Source organism: Hyla sarda, unplaced genomic scaffold (assembly GCF_029499605.1).
Source record: "Hyla sarda isolate aHylSar1 unplaced genomic scaffold, aHylSar1.hap1 scaffold_1235, whole genome shotgun sequence".
Classification (NCBI taxonomy): domain Eukaryota; kingdom Metazoa; phylum Chordata; class Amphibia; order Anura; family Hylidae; genus Hyla; species Hyla sarda.
The window spans coordinates 81,237-103,381 of NW_026607856.1; the positions used below are offsets into that span (position 1 = coordinate 81,237).

The 22,145-nt window shown below is 42.0% G+C and overlaps 1 pseudogene; it reads left to right on the forward strand.

Moving 5' to 3' along the window:
* Nucleotides 1-251: 251 nt before the first annotated feature.
* On the forward strand, nt 252-354 carry LOC130303657 (U2 spliceosomal RNA; annotated as a pseudogene).
* The last annotated feature ends 21,791 nt before the right edge of the window (nt 355-22,145 follow it).

Sequence of the window (22,145 nt, forward strand, 5' to 3'; positions counted from 1 at the left end):
GGAGTAAGAAGGGTTCCTGCCAAAGCCAGGTTATGGATTGCATTTAAAAATGGTCCATCAGAGTGAAATGGACTCCCATCTTCCTGCTTAGCAATAATGATATGGGTTTAGGGCCTGCTGTGTGTACTGGTGGGTGACTGCCACCCAGCCAGAGTGTGTATGGGAGGCTGCCAGCCAGCCTACCTTCCTACAAGTAGTGATGGTGCATGTGAAGGGGACAGCGTTGGTTCCTCCCCTTTCACAGTTATCACTTCTCATTCTTCCTTTTGGCTGGTATCAAATGTGGTGTCTGTTTATATCAGTTTAATATCTGATATGTCCCCTATATGGTAGCATATATTAAATGCACCACCAGGGTTCAGTGTTGGAAAGAAAGATTACCTGTTTATTTGCTGCAGCTGCTTGCTGGCTAGTCCAGTGGGCCCCTACTGCAGGCAAAAGACAATAGGTGGTGCCGCTTGTGTCTGGCCCCTGTTGGAGCGACCAGGCACAGGACTGCTGCTGCTGAATGTCCTCTTTAATTGAATAAGCTCAGCAACCAGCACACCTGTGCAGGTTGGACATGACATGATAGGTAGCTGTCTTTCAGGTAGTGGGTGCTGAATCTTGTTAATTGACATGGGGGTGTCATTGCTGTTGATTGACCATGCATTGGTACTGTGGTATTGGAATAATTAAAACAAATGTTGCCAGCCAGCCATCCATTGCAATAATGGATAGGACATCAGCTATGAGGCATTTGTTTGTACAAACTGCTGCTCACGACTAATGTTGTAATATAGTGTCTCCATCTGCTGGTGGTATTGAATAAGCAATAGTGCAATGATAGGGTCTGAAAAAGGAGTAAAATAAGAAGCAGCAGCATAGGAAAAAAGGAGGAAAGAAGGAAAACATGGAGAGAAGAAAAAAAGAAGGTAAAAAAAAGGTGAAAACATGTTTAAAAAAGTATTTCCATCTCTCTCTCTCTCTATATATGTATATATATATATATATATATATATATATATATTTAAAAGAAAAAAAAATTATATATATATATATATATACATATAGAGAGAGAGAAAGAGATAGATAGATAGATAGATAGATAGATAGATACACATACATACATACATACATACATACATACATACATATGTGTGTATTGTTGGAGTTGCAAACATGGGTGCTCTTGACAAACTCAGTGCGGCTATTCCCCATTGAAAGATTGTTGCATCCAGGACCCTTAGCACTGTGATATGCTACTCAATACCACTGGCATGGCCAGGTGTAAACAACATCTGACCTTTGTTGTGTATGTAACCATGGAGATTGTGATGTCACCTAGGCCCACCAAAGAACAGCCTTGTCAGAAGCAGCACTGCCATGATCAGAAGCAGCAGCACCATAAGTTTTCAAATAAGCTGGATTTAACCAAGACAAGTGAGTCCAATAGGATGCAGGTATGTCCTCTATCCTTACAGCTTCCCGTGGCTGTTGGTTTTATACCGTTTGGGGACAGCCAAGGAGGCGTCAGCAGGCAACACAGGTAAGTGTGTGCTTGTGTGTGTGTGTGTGTGTGTGTGTGTGTGTGTTTCCTATGCAGATCCTAAACCCAGTATCAAATGCAAGTAGGAGGAGTAAGAAGGGTTCCTGCCAAAGCCAGGTTATGGATTGCATTTAAAAATGGTCCATCAGAGTGAAATGGACTCCCATCTTCCTGCTTAGCAATAATGATATGGGTTTAGGGCCTGCTGTGTGTACTGGTGGGTGACTGCCACCCAGCCAGAGTGTGTATGGGAGGCTGCCAGCCAGCCTACCTTCCTACAAGTAGTGATGGTGCATGTGAAGGGGACAGCGTTGGTTCCTCCCCTTTCACAGTTATCACTTCTCATTCTTCCTTTTGGCTGGTATCAAATGTGGTGTCTGTTTCTATCAGTTTACTATCTGATATGTCCCCTATCTGGTAGCATATATTAAGTGCACCACCAGGGTTCAGTGTTGGAAAGAAAGATTACCTGTTTATTTACTGCTGCAGCTGCTTGCTGGCTAGTCCAGTGGGCCCCTACTGCAGGCAAAAGACAATAGGTGGTGCCGCTTGTGTCTGGCCCCTGTTGCAGCGACCAGGCACAGGACTGCTGCTGCTGAATGTCCTCTTTAATTGAATAAGCTCAGCAACCAGCACACCTGTGCAGGTTGGACATGACATGATAGGTAGCTGTCTTTCAGGTAGTGGGTGCTGAATCTTGTTAATTGACATGGGGGTGTCATTGCTGTTGATTGACCATGCATTGGTACTGTGGTATTGGAATAATAAAAACAAATGTTGCCAGCCAACCATCCATTGCAATAATGGATAGGACATCAGCTATGAGGCATTTGTTTGTACAAACTGCTGCTCACAACTAATGTTGTAATATAGTGTCTCCATCTGCTGGTGGTATTGAATAAGCAATAGTGCAATGATAGGGTCTGAAAAAGAAGAAAAATAAGAAGCAGCAGCATAGGAAAAAAGGAGGAAAGAAGGAAAACATGGAGAGAAGAAAAAAAGAAGGTTAAAAAAAAAGGTGAAAACATGTTTAAAAAAGTATTTCCATCTCTCTCTCTCTCTATATATGTGTATATATATATATATATATATATATATATTTAAAAGGAAAAAAAATTATATACAATATATATATACATATAGAAAGAGAGAAAGAGATAGATAGATAGATACATACATACATACATTACATACATTACATACATACATTACATACATACATACATATGTGTGTATTGTTGGAGTTGCAAACATGGGTGCACTTGACAAACTCAGTGCTGCTATTCCCCATTGAAAGATTGTTGCATCCAGGACCCTTAGCAGTGTGATATGCTACTCAATACCACTGGCATGGCCAGGTGTAAACAACATCTGACCTTTGTTGTGTATGTAACCATGGAGATTGTGATGTCACCTAGGCCCACCAAAGAACAGCCTTGTCAGAAGCAGCACTGCCATGAGCAGAAGCAGCAGATCCATAGGTTTTCAAATAAGCTGGATTTAACCAAGACAAGTGAGTCCAATAGGATGCAGGTATGTCCTCTATCCTTACAGCTTCCCGTGGCTGTTGGTTTTATACCGTTTGGGGACAGCCAAGGAGGCGTCAGCAGGCAACACAGGTAAGTGTGTGCTTGTGTGTGTGTGTGTGTTTCCTATGCAGATCCTAAACCCAGTATCAAATGCAAGTAGGAGGAGTAAGAAGGGTTCCTGCCAAAGCCAGGTTATGGATTGCATTTAAAAATGGTCCATCAGAGTGAAATGGACTCCCATCTTCCTGCTTAGCAATAATGATATGGGTTTAGGGTCTGCTGTGTGTACTGGTGGGTGACTGCCACCCAGCCAGAGTGTGTATGGGAGGCTGCCAGCCAGCCTCCCTTCCTACAAGTAGTGATGGTGCATGTGAAGGGGACAGCGTTGGTTCCTCCCCTTTCACAGTTATCACTTCTCATTCTTCCTTTTGGCTGGTATCAAATGTGGTGTCTGTTTATATCAGTTTAATATCTGATATGTCCCCTATCTGGTAGCATATATTAAGTGCACCACCAGGGTTCAGTGTTGGAAAGAAAGATTACCTGTTTATTTGCTGCAGCTGCTTGCTGGCTAGTCCAGTGGGCCCCTACTGCAGGCAAAAGACAATAGGTGGTGCCGCTTGTGTCTGGCCCCTGTTGGAGCGACCAGGCACAGGACTGCTGCTGCTGAATGTCCTCTTTAATTGAATAAGCTCAGCAACCAGCACATCTGTGCAGGTTGGACATGACATGATAGGTAGCTGTCTTTCAGGTAGTGGGTGCTGAATCTTGTTAATTGACCATGCATTGGTACTGTGGTATTGGAATAATTAAAACAAATGTTGCCAGCCAGCCATCCATTGCAATAATGGATAGGACATCAGCTATGAGGCATTTGTTTGTACAAACTGCTGCTCACAACTAATGTTGTAATATAGTGTCTCCATCTGCTGGTGGTATTGAATAAGCAATAGTGCAATGATAGGGTCTGAAAAAGAAGAAAAATAAGAAGCAGCAGCATAGGAAAAAAGGAGGAAAGAAGGAAAACATGGAGAGAAGAAAAAAAGAAGGTAAAAAAAAGGTGAAAACATGTTTAAAAAAGTATTTCCATCTCTCTCGCTCTATATATGTATATATATATATATATATATATATATATATATTTAAAAGAAAAAAAAATTATATATATATATATATATATATATATATATATATACATATAGAGAGAGAGAAAGAGATAGATAGATAGATAGATAAATAGATACACATACATACATACATACATACATACAACATACATACATATATATGTGTGTATTGTTGGAGTTGCAAACATGGGTGCACTTGACAAACTCAGTGCGGCTATTCCCCATTGAAAGATTGTTGCATCCAGGACCCTTAGCACTGTGATATGCTACTCAATACCACTGGCATGGCCAGGTGTAAACAACATCTGACCTTTGTTGTGTATGTAACCATGGAGATTGTGATGTCACCTAGGCCCACCAAAGAACAGCCTTGTCAGAAGCAGCACTGCCATGATCAGAAGCAGCAGCACCATAAGTTTTCAAATAAGCTGGATTTAACCAAGACAAGTGAGTCCAATAGGATGCAGGTATGTCCTCTATCCTTACAGCTTCCCGTGGCTGTTGGTTTTATACCGTTTGGGGACAGCCAAGGAGGCGTCAGCAGACAACACAGGTAAGTGTGTGCTTGTGTGTGTGTGTGTGTGTTTCCTATGCAGATCCTAAACCCATTATCAAATGCAAGTAGGAGGAGTAAGAAGGGTTCCTGCCAAAGCCAGGTTATGGATTGCATTTAAAAATGGTCCATCAGAGTGAAATGGACTCCCATCTTCCTGCTTAGCAATAATGATATGGGTTTAGGGCCTGCTGTGTGTACTGGTGGGTGACTGCCACCCAGCCAGAGTGTGTATGGGAGGCTGCCAGCCAGCCTACCTTCCTACAAGTAGTGATGGTGCATGTGAAGGGGACAGCGTTGGTTCCTCCCCTTTCACAGTTATCACTTCTCATTCTTCCTTTTGGCTGGTATCAAATGTGGTGTCTGTTTATATCAGTTTACTATCTGAAATGTCCCCTATCTGGTAGCATATATTAAGTGCACCACCAGGGTTCAGTGTTGGAAAGAAAGATTACCTGTTTATTTACTGCTGCAGCTGCTTGCTGGCTAGTCCAGTGGGCCCCTACTGCAGGCAAAAGACAATAGGTGGTGCCGCTTGTGTCTGGCCCCTGTTGCAGCGACCAGGCACAGGACTGCTGCTGCTGAATGTCCTCTTTAATTGAATAAGCTCAGCAACCAGCACACCTGTGCAGGTTGGACATGACATGATAGGTAGCTGTCTTTCAGGTAGTGGGTGCTGAATCTTGTTAATTGACATGGGGGTGTCATTGCTGTTGATTGACCATGCATTGGTACTGTGGTATTGGAATAATAAAAACAAATGTTGCCAGCCAACCATCCATTGCAATAATGGATAGGACATCAGCTATGAGGCATTTGTTTGTACAAACTGCTGCTCACAACTAATGTTGTAATATAGTGTCTCCATCTGCTGGTGGTATTGAATAAGCAATAGTGCAATGATAGGGTCTGAAAAAGAAGAAAAATAAGAAGCAGCAGCATAGGAAAATAGGAGGAAAGAAGGAAAACATGGAGAGAAGAAAAAAAGAAGGTTAAAAAAAAAGGTGAAAACATGTTTAAAAAAGTATTTCCATCTCTCTCTCTCTCTATATATGTGTATATATATATATATATATATATATATATATATATATATATATTTAAAAGAAAAAAAAATTATATATATATATATATATATATATATATATATATATATATACATATAGAAAGAGAGAAAGAGATAGATAGATAGATAGATACATACATACATACATTACATACATTACATACATACATTACATACATACATACATATGTGTGTATTGTTGGAGTTGCAAACATGGGTGCACTTGACAAACTCAGTGCTGCTATTCCCCATTGAAAGATTGTTGCATCCAGGACCCTTAGCAGTGTGATATGCTACTCAATACCACTGGCATGGCCAGGTGTAAACAACATCTGACCTTTGTTGTGTATGTAACCATGGAGATTGTGATGTCACCTAGGCCCACCAAAGAACAGCCTTGTCAGAAGCAGCACTGCCATGAGCAGAAGCAGCAGATCCATAGGTTTTCAAATAAGCTGGATTTAACCAAGACAAGTGAGTCCAATAGGATGCAGGTATGTCCTCTATCCTTACAGCTTCCCGTGGCTGTTGGTTTTATACCGTTTGGGGACAGCCAAGGAGGCGTCAGCAGGCAACACAGGTAAGTGTGTGCTTGTGTGTGTGTGTGTGTGTGTGTGTTTCCTATGCAGATCCTAAACCCAGTATCAAATGCAAGTAGGAGGAGTAAGAAGGGTTCCTGCCAAAGCCAGGTTATGGATTGCATTTAAAAATGGTCCATCAGAGTGAAATGGACTTCCATCTTCCTGCTTAGCAATAATGATATGGGTTTAGGGTCTGCTGTGTGTACTGGTGGGTGACTGCCACCCAGCCAGAGTGTGTATGGGAGGCTGCCAGCCAGCCTCCCTTCCTACAAGTAGTGATGGTGCATGTGAAGGGGACAGCGTTGGTTCCTCCCCTTTCACAGTTATCACTTCTCATTCTTCCTTTTGGCTGGTATCAAATGTGGTGTCTGTTTATATCAGTTTAATATCTGATATGTCCCCTATCTGGTAGCATATATTAAGTGCACCACCAGGGTTCAGTGTTGGAAAGAAAGATTACCTGTTTATTTGCTGCAGCTGCTTGCTGGCTAGTCCAGTGGGCCCCTACTGCAGGCAAAAGACAATAGGTGGTGCCGCTTGTGTCTGGCCCCTGTTGGAGCGACCAGGCACAGGACTGCTGCTGCTGAATGTCCTCTTTAATTGAATAAGCTCAGCAACCAGCACATCTGTGCAGGTTGGACATGACATGATAGGTAGCTGTCTTTCAGGTAGTGGGTGCTGAATCTTGTTAATTGACCATGCATTGGTACTGTGGTATTGGAATAATTAAAACAAATGTTGCCAGCCAGCCATCCATTGCAATAATGGATAGGACATCAGCTATGAGGCATTTGTTTGTACAAACTGCTGCTCACAACTAATGTTGTAATATAGTGTCTCCATCTGCTGGTGGTATTGAATAAGCAATAGTGCAATGATAGGGTCTGAAAAAGAAGAAAAATAAGAAGCAGCAGCATAGGAAAAAAGGAGGAAAGAAGGAAAACATGGAGAGAAGAAAAAAAGAAGGTAAAAAAAAGGTGAAAACATGTTTAAAAAAGTATTTCCATCTCTCTCTCTCTATATATGTATATATATATATATATATATATATTTAAAAGAAAAAAAAATTATATATATATATATATATATATATATATATATATACATATAGAGAGAGAGAGAGAAAGAGATAGATAGATACACATACATACATACATACATACATACATACATACATACAACATACATACATATATATGTGTGTATTGTTGGAGTTGCAAACATGGGTGCACTTGACAAACTCAGTGCGGCTATTCCCCATTGAAAGATTGTTGCATCCAGGACCCTTAGCACTGTGATATGCTACTCAATACCACTGGCATGGCCAGGTGTAAACAACATCTGACCTTTGTTGTGTATGTAACCATGGAGATTGTGATGTCACCTAGGCCCACCAAAGAACAGCCTTGTCAGAAGCAGCACTGCCATGATCAGAAGCAGCAGCACCATAAGTTTTCAAATAAGCTGGATTTAACCAAGACAAGTGAGTCCAATAGGATGCAGGTATGTCCTCTATCCTTACAGCTTCCCGTGGCTGTTGGTTTTATACCGTTTGGGGACAGCCAAGGAGGCGTCAGCAGACAACACAGGTAAGTGTGTGCTTGTGTGTGTGTGTGTGTTTCCTATGCAGATCCTAAACCCAGTATCAAATGCAAGTAGGAGGAGTAAGAAGGGTTCCTGCCAAAGCCAGGTTATGGATTGCATTTAAAAATGGTCCATCAGAGTGAAATGGACTCCCATCTTCCTGCTTAGCAATAATGATATGGGTTTAGGGCCTGCTGTGTGTACTGGTGGGTGACTGCCACCCAGCCAGAGTGTGTATGGGAGGCTGCCAGCCAGCCTACCTTCCTACAAGTAGTGATGGTGCATGTGAAGGGGACAGCGTTGGTTCCTCCCCTTTCACAGTTATCACTTCTCATTCTTCCTTTTGGCTGGTATCAAATGTGGTGTCTGTTTATATCAGTTTAATATCTGATATGTCCCCTATCTGGTAGCATATATTAAGTGCACCACCAGGGTTCAGTGTTGGAAAGAAAGATTACCTGTTTATTTACTGCTGCAGCTGCTTGCTGGCTAGTCCAGTGGGCCCCTACTGCAGGCAAAAGACAATAGGTGGTGTCGCTTGTGTCTGGCCCCTGTTGGAGCGACCAGGCACAGGACTGCTGCTGCTGAATGTCCTCTTTAATTGAATAAGCTCAGCAACCAGCACACCTGAGCAGGTTGGACATGACATGATAGGTAGCTGTCTTTCAGGTAGTGGGTGCTGAATCTTGTTAATTGACATGGGGGTGTCATTGCTGTTGATTGACCATGCATTGGTACTGTGGTATTGGAATAATAAAAACAAATGTTGCCAGCCAACCATCCATTGCAATAATGGATAGGACATCAGCTATGAGGCATTTGTTTGTACAAACTGCTGCTCACAACTAATGTTGTAATATAGTGTCTCCATCTGCTGGTGGTATTGAATAAGCAATAGTGCAATGATAGGGTCTGAAAAAGAAGAAAAATAAGAAGCAGCAGCATAGGAAAAAAGGAGGAAAGAAGGAAAACATGGAGAGAAGAAAAAAAGAAGGTTAAAAAAAAAGGTGAAAACATGTTTAAAAAAGTATTTCCATCTCTCTCTCTCTCTCTCTCTCTCTATATATATATATATATATATACATATAGAAAGAGAGAAAGAGATAGATAGATAGATAGATAGATACATACATACATACATACATACATACATACATACATATGTGTGTATTGTTGGAGTTGCAAACATGGGTGCACTTGACAAACTCAGTGCGGCTATTCCCCATTGAAAGATTGTTGCATCCAGGACCCTTAGCACTGTGATATGCTACTCAATACCACTGGCATGGCCAGGTGTAAACAACATCTGACCTTTGTTGTGTATGTAACCATGGAGATTGTGATGTCACCTAGGCCCACCAAAGAACAGCCTTGTCAGAAGCAGCACTGCCATGAGCAGAAGCAGCAGATCCATAGGTTTTCAAATAAGCTGGATTTAACCAAGACAAGTGAGTCCAATAGGATGCAGGTATGTCCTCTATCCTTACAGCTTCCCGTGGCTGTTGGTTTTATACCGTTTGGGGACAGCCAAGGAGGCGTCAGCAGGCAACACAGGTAAGTGTGTGCTTGTGTGTGTGTGTGTGTGTGTTTCCTATGCAGATCCTAAACCCAGTATCAAATGCAAGTAGGAGGAGTAAGAAGGGTTCCTGCCAAAGCCAGGTTATGGATTGCATTTAAAAATGGTCCATCAGAGTGAAATGGACTCCCATCTTCCTGCTTAGCAATAATGATATGGGTTTAGGGTCTGCTGTGTGTACTGGTGGGTGACTGCCACCCAGCCAGAGTGTGTATGGGAGGCTGCCAGCCAGCCTCCCTTCCTACAAGTAGTGATGGTGCATGTGAAGGGGACAGCGTTGGTTCCTCCCCTTTCACAGTTATCACTTCTCATTCTTCCTTTTGGCTGGTATCAAATGTGGTGTCTGTTTATATCAGTTTAATATCTGATATGTCCCCTATCTGGTAGCATATATTAAGTGCACCACCAGGGTTCAGTGTTGGAAAGAAAGATTACCTGTTTATTTGCTGCAGCTGCTTGCTGGCTAGTCCAGTGGGCCCCTACTGCAGGCAAAAGACAATAGGTGGTGCCGCTTGTGTCTGGCCCCTGTTGGAGCGACCAGGCACAGGACTGCTGCTGCTGAATGTCCTCTTTAATTGAATAAGCTCAGCAACCAGCACACCTGTGCAGGTTGGACATGACATGATAGGTAGCTGTCTTTCAGGTAGTGGGTGCTGAATCTTGTTAATTGACCATGCATTGGTACTGTGGTATTGGAATAATTAAAACAAATGTTGCCAGCCAGCCATCCATTGCAATAATGGATAGGACATCAGCTATGAGGCATTTGTTTGTACAAACTGCTGCTCACAACTAATGTTGTAATATAGTGTCTCCATCTGCTGGTGGTATTGAATAAGCAATAGTGCAATGATAGGGTCTGAAAAAGAAGAAAAATAAGAAGCAGCAGCATAGGAAAAAAGGAGGAAAGAAGGAAAACATGGAGAGAAGAAAAAAAGAAGGTAAAAAAAAGGTGAAAACATGTTTAAAAAAGTATTTCCATCTCTCTCTCTCTATATATGTATATATATATATATATATATATATATATATATATTTAAAAGAAAAAAAAAATATATATATATATATATATATATATATATATATATACATATAGAGAGAGAGAAAGAGATAGATAGATAGATAGATAGATAGATAGATACACATACATACATACATACATACATACATACATACAACATACATACATATATATGTGTGTATTGTTGGAGTTGCAAACATGGGTGCACTTGACAAACTCAGTGCGGCTATTCCCCATTGAAAGATTGTTGCATCCAGGACCCTTAGCACTGTGATATGCTACTCAATACCACTGGCATGGCCAGGTGTAAACAACATCTGACCTTTGTTGTGTATGTAACCATGGAGATTGTGATGTCACCTAGGCCCACCAAAGAACAGCCTTGTCAGAAGCAGCACTGCCATGATCAGAAGCAGCAGCACCATAAGTTTTCAAATAAGCTGGATTTAACCAAGACAAGTGAGTCCAATAGGATGCAGGTATGTCCTCTATCCTTACAGCTTCCCGTGGCTGTTGGTTTTATACCGTTTGGGGACAGCCAAGGAGGCGTCAGCAGACAACACAGGTAAGTGTGTGCTTGTGTGTGTGTGTGTTTCCTATGCAGATCCTAAACCCAGTATCAAATGCAAGTAGGAGGAGTAAGAAGGGTTCCTGCCAAAGCCAGGTTATGGATTGCATTTAAAAATGGTCCATCAGAGTGAAATGGACTCCCATCTTCCTGCTTAGCAATAATGATATGGGTTTAGGGCCTGCTGTGTGTACTGGTGGGTGACTGCCACCCAGCCAGAGTGTGTATGGGAGGCTGACAGCCAGCCTACCTTCCTACAAGTAGTGATGGTGCATGTGAAGGGGACAGCGTTGGTTCCTCCCCTTTCACAGTTATCACTTCTCATTCTTCCTTTTGGCTGGTATCAAATGTGGTGTCTGTTTATATCAGTTTAATATCTGATATGTCCCCTATCTGGTAGCATATATTAAGTGCACCACCAGGGTTCAGTGTTGGAAAGAAAGATTACCTGTTTATTTACTGCTGCAGCTGCTTGCTGGCTAGTCCAGTGGGCCCCTACTGCAGGCAAAAGACAATAGGTGGTGCCGCTTGCGTCTGGCCCCTGTTGGAGCGACCAGGCACAGGACTGCTGCTGCTGAATGTCCTCTTTAATTGAATAAGCTCAGCAACCAGCACACCTGTGCAGGTTGGACATGACATGATAGGTAGCTGTCTTTCAGGTAGTGGGTGCTGAATCTTGTTAATTGACATGGGGGTGTCATTGCTGTTGATTGACCATGCATTGGTACTGTGGTATTGGAATAATAAAAACAAATGTTGCCAGCCAACCATCCATTGCAATAATGGATAGGACATCAGCTATGAGGCATTTGTTTGTACAAACTGCTGCTCACAACTAATGTTGTAATATAGTGTCTCCATCTGCTGGTGGTATTGAATAAGCAATAGTGCAATGATAGGGTCTGAAAAAGAAGAAAAATAAGAAGCAGCAGCATAGGAAAAAAGGAGGAAAGAAGGAAAACATGGAGAGAAGAAAAAAAGAAGGTTAAAAAAAAAGGTGAAAACATGTTTAAAAAAGTATTTCCATCTCTCTCTCTCTCTCTCTCTCTCTCTCTCTCTCTCTCTCTCTCTCTCTCTCTCTCTCTCTCTATAGAGAAAGAGATAGATAGATAGATAGATAGATAGATAGATACATAGATACATACATACATACATACATACATACATACATACATATGTGTGTATTGTTGGAGTTGCAAACATGGGTGCACTTGACAAACTCAGTGCGGCTATTCCCCATTGAAAGATTGTTGCATCCAGGACCCTTAGCACTGTGATATGCTACTCAATACCACTGGCATGGCCAGGTGTAAACAACATCTGACCTTTGTTGTGTATGTAACCATGGAGATTGTGATGTCACCTAGGCCCACCAAAGAACAGCCTTGTCAGAAGCAGCACTGCCATGAGCAGAAGCAGCAGATCCATAGGTTTTCAAATAAGCTGGATTTAACCAAGACAAGTGAGTCCAATAGGATGCAGGTTTGTCCTCTATCCTTACAGCTTCCCGTGGCTGTTGGTTTTATACCGTTTGGGGACAGCCAAGGAGGCGTCAGCAGGCAACACAGGTAAGTGTGTGCTTGTGTGTGTGTGTGTGTGTGTGTGTGTTTCCTATGCAGATCCTAAATCCAGTATCAAATGCAAGTAGGAGGAGTAAGAAGGGTTTCTGCCAAAGCCAGGTTATGGATTGCATTTAAAAATGGTCCATCAGAGTGAAATGGACTCCCATCTTCCTGCTTAGCAATAATGATATGGGTTTAGGGTCTGCTGTGTGTACTGGTGGGTGACTGCCACCCAGCCAGAGTGTGTATGGGAGGCTGCCAGCCAGCCTCCCTTCCTACAAGTAGTGATGGTGCATGTGAAGGGGACAGCGTTGGTTCCTCCCCTTTCACAGTTATCACTTCTCATTCTTCCTTTTGGCTGGTATCAAATGTGGTGTCTGTTTATATCAGTTTAATATCTGATATGTCCCCTATCTGGTAGCATATATTAAGTGCACCACCAGGGTTCAGTGTTGGAAAGAAAGATTACCTGTTTATTTGCTGCAGCTGCTTGCTGGCTAGTCCAGTGGGCCCCTACTGCAGGCAAAAGACAATAGGTGGTGCCGCTTGTGTCTGGCCCCTGTTGGAGCGACCAGGCACAGGACTGCTGCTGCTGAATGTCCTCTTTAATTGAATAAGCTCAGCAACCAGCACACCTGTGCAGGTTGGACATGACATGATAGGTAGCTGTCTTTCAGGTAGTGGGTGCTGAATCTTGTTAATTGACCATGCATTGGTACTGTGGTATTGGAATAATTAAAACAAATGTTGCCAGCCAGCCATCCATTGCAATAATGGATAGGACATCAGCTATGAGGCATTTGTTTGTACAAACTGCTGCTCACAACTAATGTTGTAATATAGTGTCTCCATCTGCTGGTGGTATTGAATAAGCAATAGTGCAATGATAGGGTCTGAAAAAGAAGAAAAATAAGAAGCAGCAGCATAGGAAAAAAGGAGGAAAGAAGGAAAACATAGAGAGAAGAAAAAAAGAAGGTAAAAAAAAGGTGAAAACATGTTTAAAAAAGTATTTCCATCTCTCTCTCTCTATATATGTATATATATATATATATATATATATATATATATATTTAAAAGAAAAAAAAATTATATATATATATATATATATATATATATATATATATATATACATATAGAGAGAGAGAAAGAGATAGATAGATAGATAGATACACATACATACATACATACATACATACATACATACATACAACATACATACATATATATGTGTGTATTGTTGGAGTTGCAAACATGGGTGCACTTGACAAACTCAGTGCGGCTATTCCCCATTGAAAGATTGTTGCATCCAGGACCCTTAGCACTGTGATATGCTACTCAATACCACTGGCATGGCCAGGTGTAAACAACATCTGACCTTTGTTGTGTATGTAACCATGGAGATTGTGATGTCACCTAGGCCCACCAAAGAACAGCCTTGTCAGAAGCAGCACTGCCATGATCAGAAGCAGCAGCACCATAAGTTTTCAAATAAGCTGGATTTAACCAAGACAAGTGAGTCCAATAGGATGCAGGTATGTCCTCTATCCTTACAGCTTCCCGTGGCTGTTGGTTTTATACCGTTTGGGGACAGCCAAGGAGGCGTCAGCAGGCAACACAGGTAAGTGTGTGCTTGTGTGTGTGTGTGTGTGTGTGTGTGTGTGTTTCCTATGCAGATCCTAAACCCAGTATCAAATGCAAGTAGGAGGAGTAAGAAGGGTTCCTGCCAAAGCCAGGTTATGGATTGCATTTAAAAATGGTCCATCAGAGTGAAATGGACTCCCATCTTCCTGCTTAGCAATAATGATATGGGTTTAGGGCCTGCTGTGTGTACTGGTGGGTGACTGCCACCCAGCCAGAGTGTGTATGGGAGGCTGCCAGCCAGCCTACCTTCCTACAAGTAGTGATGGTGCATGTGAAGGGGACAGCGTTGGTTCCTCCCCTTTCACAGTTATCACTTCTCATTCTTCCTTTTGGCTGGTATCAAATGTGGTGTCTGTTTATATCAGTTTACTATCTGATATGTCCCCTATCTGGTAGCATATATTAAGTGCACCACCAGGGTTCAGTGTTGGAAAGAAAGATTACCTGTTTATTTACTGCTGCAGCTGCTTGCTGGCTAGTCCAGTGGGCCCCTACTACAGGCAAAAGACAATAGGTGGTGCCGCTTGTGTCTGGCCCCTGTTGCAGCGACCAGGCACAGGACTGCTGCTGCTGAATGTCCTCTTTAATTGAATAAGCTCAGCAACCAGCACACCTGTGCAGGTTGGACATGACATGATAGGTAGCTGTCTTTCAGGTAGTGGGTGCTGAATCTTGTTAATTGACATGGGGGTGTCATTGCTGTTGATTGACCATGCATTGGTACTGTGGTATTGGAATAATAAAAACAAATGTTGCCAGCCAACCATCCATTGCAATAATGGATAGGACATCAGCTATGAGGCATTTGTTTGTACAAACTGCTGCTCACAACTAATGTTGTAATATAGTGTCTCCATCTGCTGGTGGTATTGAATAAGCAATAGTGCAATGATAGGGTCTGAAAAAGAAGAAAAATAAGAAGCAGCAGCATAGGAAAATAGGAGGAAAGAAGGAAAACATGGAGAGAAGAAAAAAAGAAGGTTAAAAAAAAAGGTGAAAACATGTTTAAAAAAGTATTTCCATCTCTCTCTCTCTCTATATATGTGTATATATATATATATATATATATATATATATATATATATATATATTTAAAAGAAAAAAAAATTATATATATATATATATATATATACATATAGAAAGAGAGAAAGAGATAGATAGATAGATAGATACATACATACATACATTACATACATTACATACATACATTACATACATACATACATATGTGTGTATTGTTGGAGTTGCAAACATGGGTGCACTTGACAAACTCAGTGCTGCTATTCCCCATTGAAAGATTGTTGCATCCAGGACCCTTAGCAGTGTGATATGCTACTCAATACCACTGGCATGGCCAGGTGTAAACAACATCTGACCTTTGTTGTGTATGTAACCATGGAGATTGTGATGTCACCTAGGCCCACCAAAGAACAGCCTTGTCAGAAGCAGCACTGCCATGAGCAGAAGCAGCAGATCCATAGGTTTTCAAATAAGCTGGATTTAACCAAGACAAGTGAGTCCAATAGGATGCAGGTATGTCCTCTATCCTTACAGCTTCCCGTGGCTGTTGGTTTTATACCGTTTGGGGACAGCCAAGGAGGCGTCAGCAGGCAACACAGGTAAGTGTGTGCTTGTGTGTGTGTGTGTGTGTGTGTGTGTTTCCTATGCAGATCCTAAACCCAGTATCAAATGCAAGTAGGAGGAGTAAGAAGGGTTCCTGCCAAAGCCAGGTTATGGATTGCATTTAAAAATGGTCCATCAGAGTGAAATGGACTCCCATCTTCCTGCTTAGCAATAATGATATGGGTTTAGGGTCTGCTGTGTGTACTGGTGGGTGACTGCCACCCAGCCAGAGTGTGTATGGGAGGCTGCCAGCCAGCCTCCCTTCCTACAAGTAGTGATGGTGCATGTGAAGGGGACAGCGTTGGTTCCTCCCCTTTCACAGTTATCACTTCTCATTCTTCCTTTTGGCTGGTATCAAATGTGGTGTCTGTTTATATCAGTTTAATATCTGTTATGTCCCCTATCTGGTAGCATATATTAAGTGCACCACCAGGGTTCAGTGTTGGAAAGAAAGATTACCTGTTTATTTGCTGCAGCTGCTTGCTGGCTAGTCCAGTGGGCCCCTACTGCAGGCAAAAGACAATAGGTGGTGCCGCTTGTGTCTGGCCCCTGTTGGAGCGACCAGGCACAGGACTGCTGCTGCTGAATGTCCTCTTTAATTGAATAAGCTCAGCAACCAGCACATCTGTGCAGGTTGGACATGACATGATAGGTAGCTGTCTTTCAGGTAGTGGGTGCTGAATCTTGTTAATTGACCATGCATTGGTACTGTGGTATTGGAATAATTAAAACAAATGTTGCCAGCCAGCCATCCATTGCAATAATGGATAGGACATCAGCTATGAGGCATTTGTTTGTACAAACTGCTGCTCACAACTAATGTTGTAATATAGTGTCTCCATCTGCTGGTGGTATTGAATAAGCAATAGTGCAATGATAGGGTCTGAAAAAGAAGAAAAATAAGAAGCAGCAGCATAGGAAAAAAGGAGGAAAGAAGGAAAACATGGAGAGAAGAAAAAAAGAAGGTAAAAAAAAGGTGAAAACATGTTTAAAAAAGTATTTCCATCTCTCTCTCTCTATATATGTATATATATATATATATATATATATATATATTTAAAAGAAAAAAAAATTATATATATATATATATATATATATATATATATATATATATATACATATAGAGAGAGAGAGAGAAAGAGATAGATAGATAGATAGATACACATACATACATACATACATACATACATACATACATACAACATACATACATATATATGTGTGTATTGTTGGAGTTGCAAACATGGGTGCACTTGACAAACTCAGTGCGGCTATTCCCCATTGAAAGATTGTTGCATCCAGGACCCTTAGCACTGTGATATGCTACTCAATACCACTGGCATGGCCAGGTGTAAACAACATCTGACCTTTGTTGTGTATGTAACCATGGAGATTGTGATGTCACCTAGGCCCACCAAAGAACAGCCTTGTCAGAAGCAGCACTGCCATGATCAGAAGCAGCAGCACCATAAGTTTTCAAATAAGCTGGATTTAACCAAGACAAGTGAGTCCAATAGGATGCAGGTATGTCCTCTATCCTTACAGCTTCCCGTGGCTGTTGGTTTTATACCGTTTGGGGACAGCCAAGGAGGCGTCAGCAGACAACACAGGTAAGTGTGTGCTTGTGTGTGTGTGTGTGTTTCCTATGCAGATCCTAAACCCAGTATCAAATGCAAGTAGGAGGAGTAAGAAGGGTTCCTGCCAAAGCCAGGTTATGGATTGCATTTAAAAATGGTCCATCAGAGTGAAATGGACTCCCATCTTCCTGCTTAGCAATAATGATATGGGTTTAGGGCCTGCTGTGTGTACTGGTGGGTGACTGCCACCCAGCCAGAGTGTGTATGGGAGGCTGCCAGCCAGCCTACCTTCCTACAAGTAGTGATGGTGCATGTGAAGGGGACAGCGTTGGTTCCTCCCCTTTCACAGTTATCACTTCTCATTCTTCCTTTTGGCTGGTATCAAATGTGGTGTCTGTTTATATCAGTTTAATATCTGATATGTCCCCTATCTGGTAGCATATATTAAGTGCACCACCAGGGTTCAGTGTTGGAAAGAAAGATTACCTGTTTATTTACTGCTGCAGCTGCTTGCTGGCTAGTCCAGTGGGCCCCTACTGCAGGCAAAAGACAATAGGTGGTGTCGCTTGTGTCTGGCCCCTGTTGGAGCGACCAGGCACAGGACTGCTGCTGCTGAATGTCCTCTTTAATTGAATAAGCTCAGCAACCAGCACACCTGAGCAGGTTGGACATGACATGATAGGTAGCTGTCTTTCAGGTAGTGGGTGCTGAATCTTGTTAATTGACATGGGGGTGTCATTGCTGTTGATTGACCATGCATTGGTACTGTGGTATTGGAATAATAAAAACAAATGTTGCCAGCCAACCATCCATTGCAATAATGGATAGGACATCAGCTATGAGGCATTTGTTTGTACAAACTGCTGCTCACAACTAATGTTGTAATATAGTGTCTCCATCTGCTGGTGGTATTGAATAAGCAATAGTGCAATGATAGGGTCTGAAAAAGAAGAAAAATAAGAAGCAGCAGCATAGGAAAAAAGGAGGAAAGAAGGAAAACATGGAGAGAAGAAAAAAAGAAGGTTAAAAAAAAAGGTGAAAACATGTTTAAAAAAGTATTTCCATCTCTCTCTCTCTCTCTCTCTCTCTATATATATATATATATATATATATACATATAGAAAGAGAGAAAGAGAGAAAGAGATAGATAGATAGATAGATAGATAGATACATACATACATACATACATACATATGTGTGTATTGTTGGAGTTGCAAACATGGGTGCACTTGACAAACTCAGTGCGGCTATTCCCCATTGAAAGATTGTTGCATCCAGGACCCTTAGCACTGTGATATGCTACTCAATACCACTGGCATGGCCAGGTGTAAACAACATCTGACCTTTGTTGTGTATGTAACCATGGAGATTGTGATGTCACCTAGGCCCACCAAAGAACAGCCTTGTCAGAAGCAGCACTGCCATGAGCAGAAGCAGCAGATCCATAGGTTTTCAAATAAGCTGGATTTAACCAAGACAAGTGAGTCCAATAGGATGCAGGTATGTCCTCTATCCTTACAGCTTCCCGTGGCTGTTGGTTTTATACCGTTTGGGGACAGCCAAGGAGGCGTCAGCAGGCAACACAGGTAAGTGTGTGCTTGTGTGTGTGTGTGTGTGTGTGTGTTTCCTATGCAGATCCTAAACCCAGTATCAAATGCAAGTAGGAGGAGTAAGAAGGGTTCCTGCCAAAGCCAGGTTATGGATTGCATTTAAAAATGGTCCATCAGAGTGAAATGGACTCCCATCTTCCTGCTTAGCAATAATGATATGGGTTTAGGGTCTGCTGTGTGTACTGGTGGGTGACTGCCACCCAGCCAGAGTGTGTATGGGAGGCTGCCAGCCAGCCTCCCTTCCTACAAGTAGTGATGGTGCATGTGAAGGGGACAGCGTTGGTTCCTCCCCTTTCACAGTTATCACTTCTCATTCTTCCTTTTGGCTGGTATCAAATGTGGTGTCTGTTTATATCAGTTTAATATCTGATATGTCCCCTATCTGGTAGCATATATTAAGTGCACCACCAGGGTTCAGTGTTGGAAAGAAAGATTACCTGTTTATTTGCTGCAGCTGCTTGCTGGCTAGTCCAGTGGGCCCCTACTGCAGGCAAAAGACAATAGGTGGTGCCGCTTGTGTCTGGCCCCTGTTGGAGCGACCAGGCACAGGACTGCTGCTGCTGAATGTCCTCTTTAATTGAATAAGCTCAGCAACCAGCACATCTGTGCAGGTTGGACATGACATGATAGGTAGCTGTCTTTCAGGTAGTGGGTGCTGAATCTTGTTAATTGACCATGCATTGGTACTGTGGTATTGGAATAATTAAAACAAATGTTGCCAGCCAGCCATCCATTGCAATAATGGATAGGACATCAGCTATGAGGCATTTGTTTGTACAAACTGCTGCTCACAACTAATGTTGTAATATAGTGTCTCCATCTGCTGGTGGTATTGAATAAGCAATAGTGCAATGATAGGGTCTGAAAAAGAAGAAAAATAAGAAGCAGCAGCATAGGAAAAAAGGAGGAAAGAAGGAAAACATGGAGAGAAGAAAAAAAGAAGGTTAAAAAAAAAGATGAAAACATGTTTAAAAAAGTATTTCCATCTCTCTCTCTCTCTCTCTCTCTCTCTCTCTCTATATATATATATACACATATAGAAAGAGAGAAAAGAGATAGATAGATAGATAGATACACATACATACATACATACATACATACAACATAAATACATACATACATATGTGTGTATTGTTGGAGTTGCAAACATGGGTGCACTTGACAAACTCAGTGCGGCTATTCCCCATTGAAAGATTGTTGCATCCAGGACCCTTAGCACTGTGATATGCTACTCAATACCACTGGCATGGCCAGGTGTAAACAACATCTGACCTTTGTTGTGTATGTAACCATGGAGATTGTGATGTCACCTAGGCCCACCAAAGAACAGCCTTGTCAGAAGCAGCACTGCCATGATCAGAAGCAGCAGCACCATACGTTTTCAAATAAGCTGGATTTAACCAAGACAAGTGAGTCCAATAGGATGCAGGTATGTCCTCTATCCTTACAGCTTCCCGTGGCTGTTGGTTTTATACCGTTTGGGGACAGCCAAGGAGGCGTCAGCAGACAACACAGGTAAGTGTGTGCTTGTGTGTGTGTGTGTTTCCTATGCAGATCCTAAACCCAGTATCAAATGCAAGTAGGAGGAGTAAGAAGGGTTCCTGCCAAAGCCAGGTTATGGATTGCATTTAAAAATGGTCCATCAGAGTGAAATGGACTCCCATCTTCCTGCTTAGCAATAATGATATGGGTTTAGGGCCTGCTGTGTGTACTGGTGGGTGACTGCCACCCAGCCAGAGTGTGTATGGGAGGCTGACAGCCAGCCTACCTTCCTACAAGTAGTGATGGTGCATGTGAAGGGGACAGCGTTGGTTCCTCCCCTTTCACAGTTATCACTTCTCATTCTTCCTTTTGGCTGGTATCAAATGTGGTGTCTGTTTATATCAGTTTAATATCTGATATGTCCCCTATCTGGTAGCATATATTAAGTGCACCACCAGGGTTCAGTGTTGGAAAGAAAGATTACCTGTTTATTTACTGCTGCAGCTGCTTGCTGGCTAGTCCAGTGGGCCCCTACTGCAGGCAAAAGACAATAGGTGGTGCCGCTTGCGTCTGGCCCCTGTTGGAGCGACCAGGCACAGGACTGCTGCTGCTGAATGTCCTCTTTAATTGAATAAGCTCAGCAACCAGCACACCTGTGCAGGTTGGACATGACATGATAGGTAGCTGTCTTTCAGGTAGTGGGTGCTGAATCTTGTTAATTGACATGGGGGTGTCATTGCTGTTGATTGACCATGCATTGGTACTGTGGTATTGGAATAATAAAAACAAATGTTGCCAGCCAACCATCCATTGCAATAATGGATAGGACATCAGCTATGAGGCATTTGTTTGTACAAACTGCTGCTCACAACTAATGTTGTAATATAGTGTCTCCATCTGCTGGTGGTATTGAATAAGCAATAGTGCAATGATAGGGTCTGAAAAAGAAGAAAAATAAGAAGCAGCAGCATAGGAAAAAAGGAGGAAAGAAGGAAAACATGGAGAGAAGAAAAAAAGAAGGTTAAAAAAAAAGATGAAAACATGTTTAAAAAAGTATTTCCATCTCTCTCTCTCTCTCTCTCTCTCTCTCTCTCTCTCTCTCTCTCTCTCTCTCTCTCTCTCTCTCTCTCTCTCTCTCTCTCTCTCTCTCTCTATATATATACACATATAGAAAGAGAGAAAGAGATAGATAGATAGATAGATACACATACATACATACATACATACATACATACAACATACATACATACATACATATGTGTGTATTGTTGGAGTTGCAAACATGGGTGCACTTGACAAACTCAGTGCGGCTATTCCCCATTGAAAGATTGTTGCATCCAGGACCCTTAGCACTGTGATATGCTACTCAATACCACTGGCATGGCCAGGTGTAAACAACATCTGACCTTTGTTGTGTATGTAACCATGGAGATTGTGATGTCACCTAGGCCCACCAAAGAACAGCCTTGTCAGAAGCAGCACTGCCATGATCAGAAGCAGCAGCACCATAAGTTTTC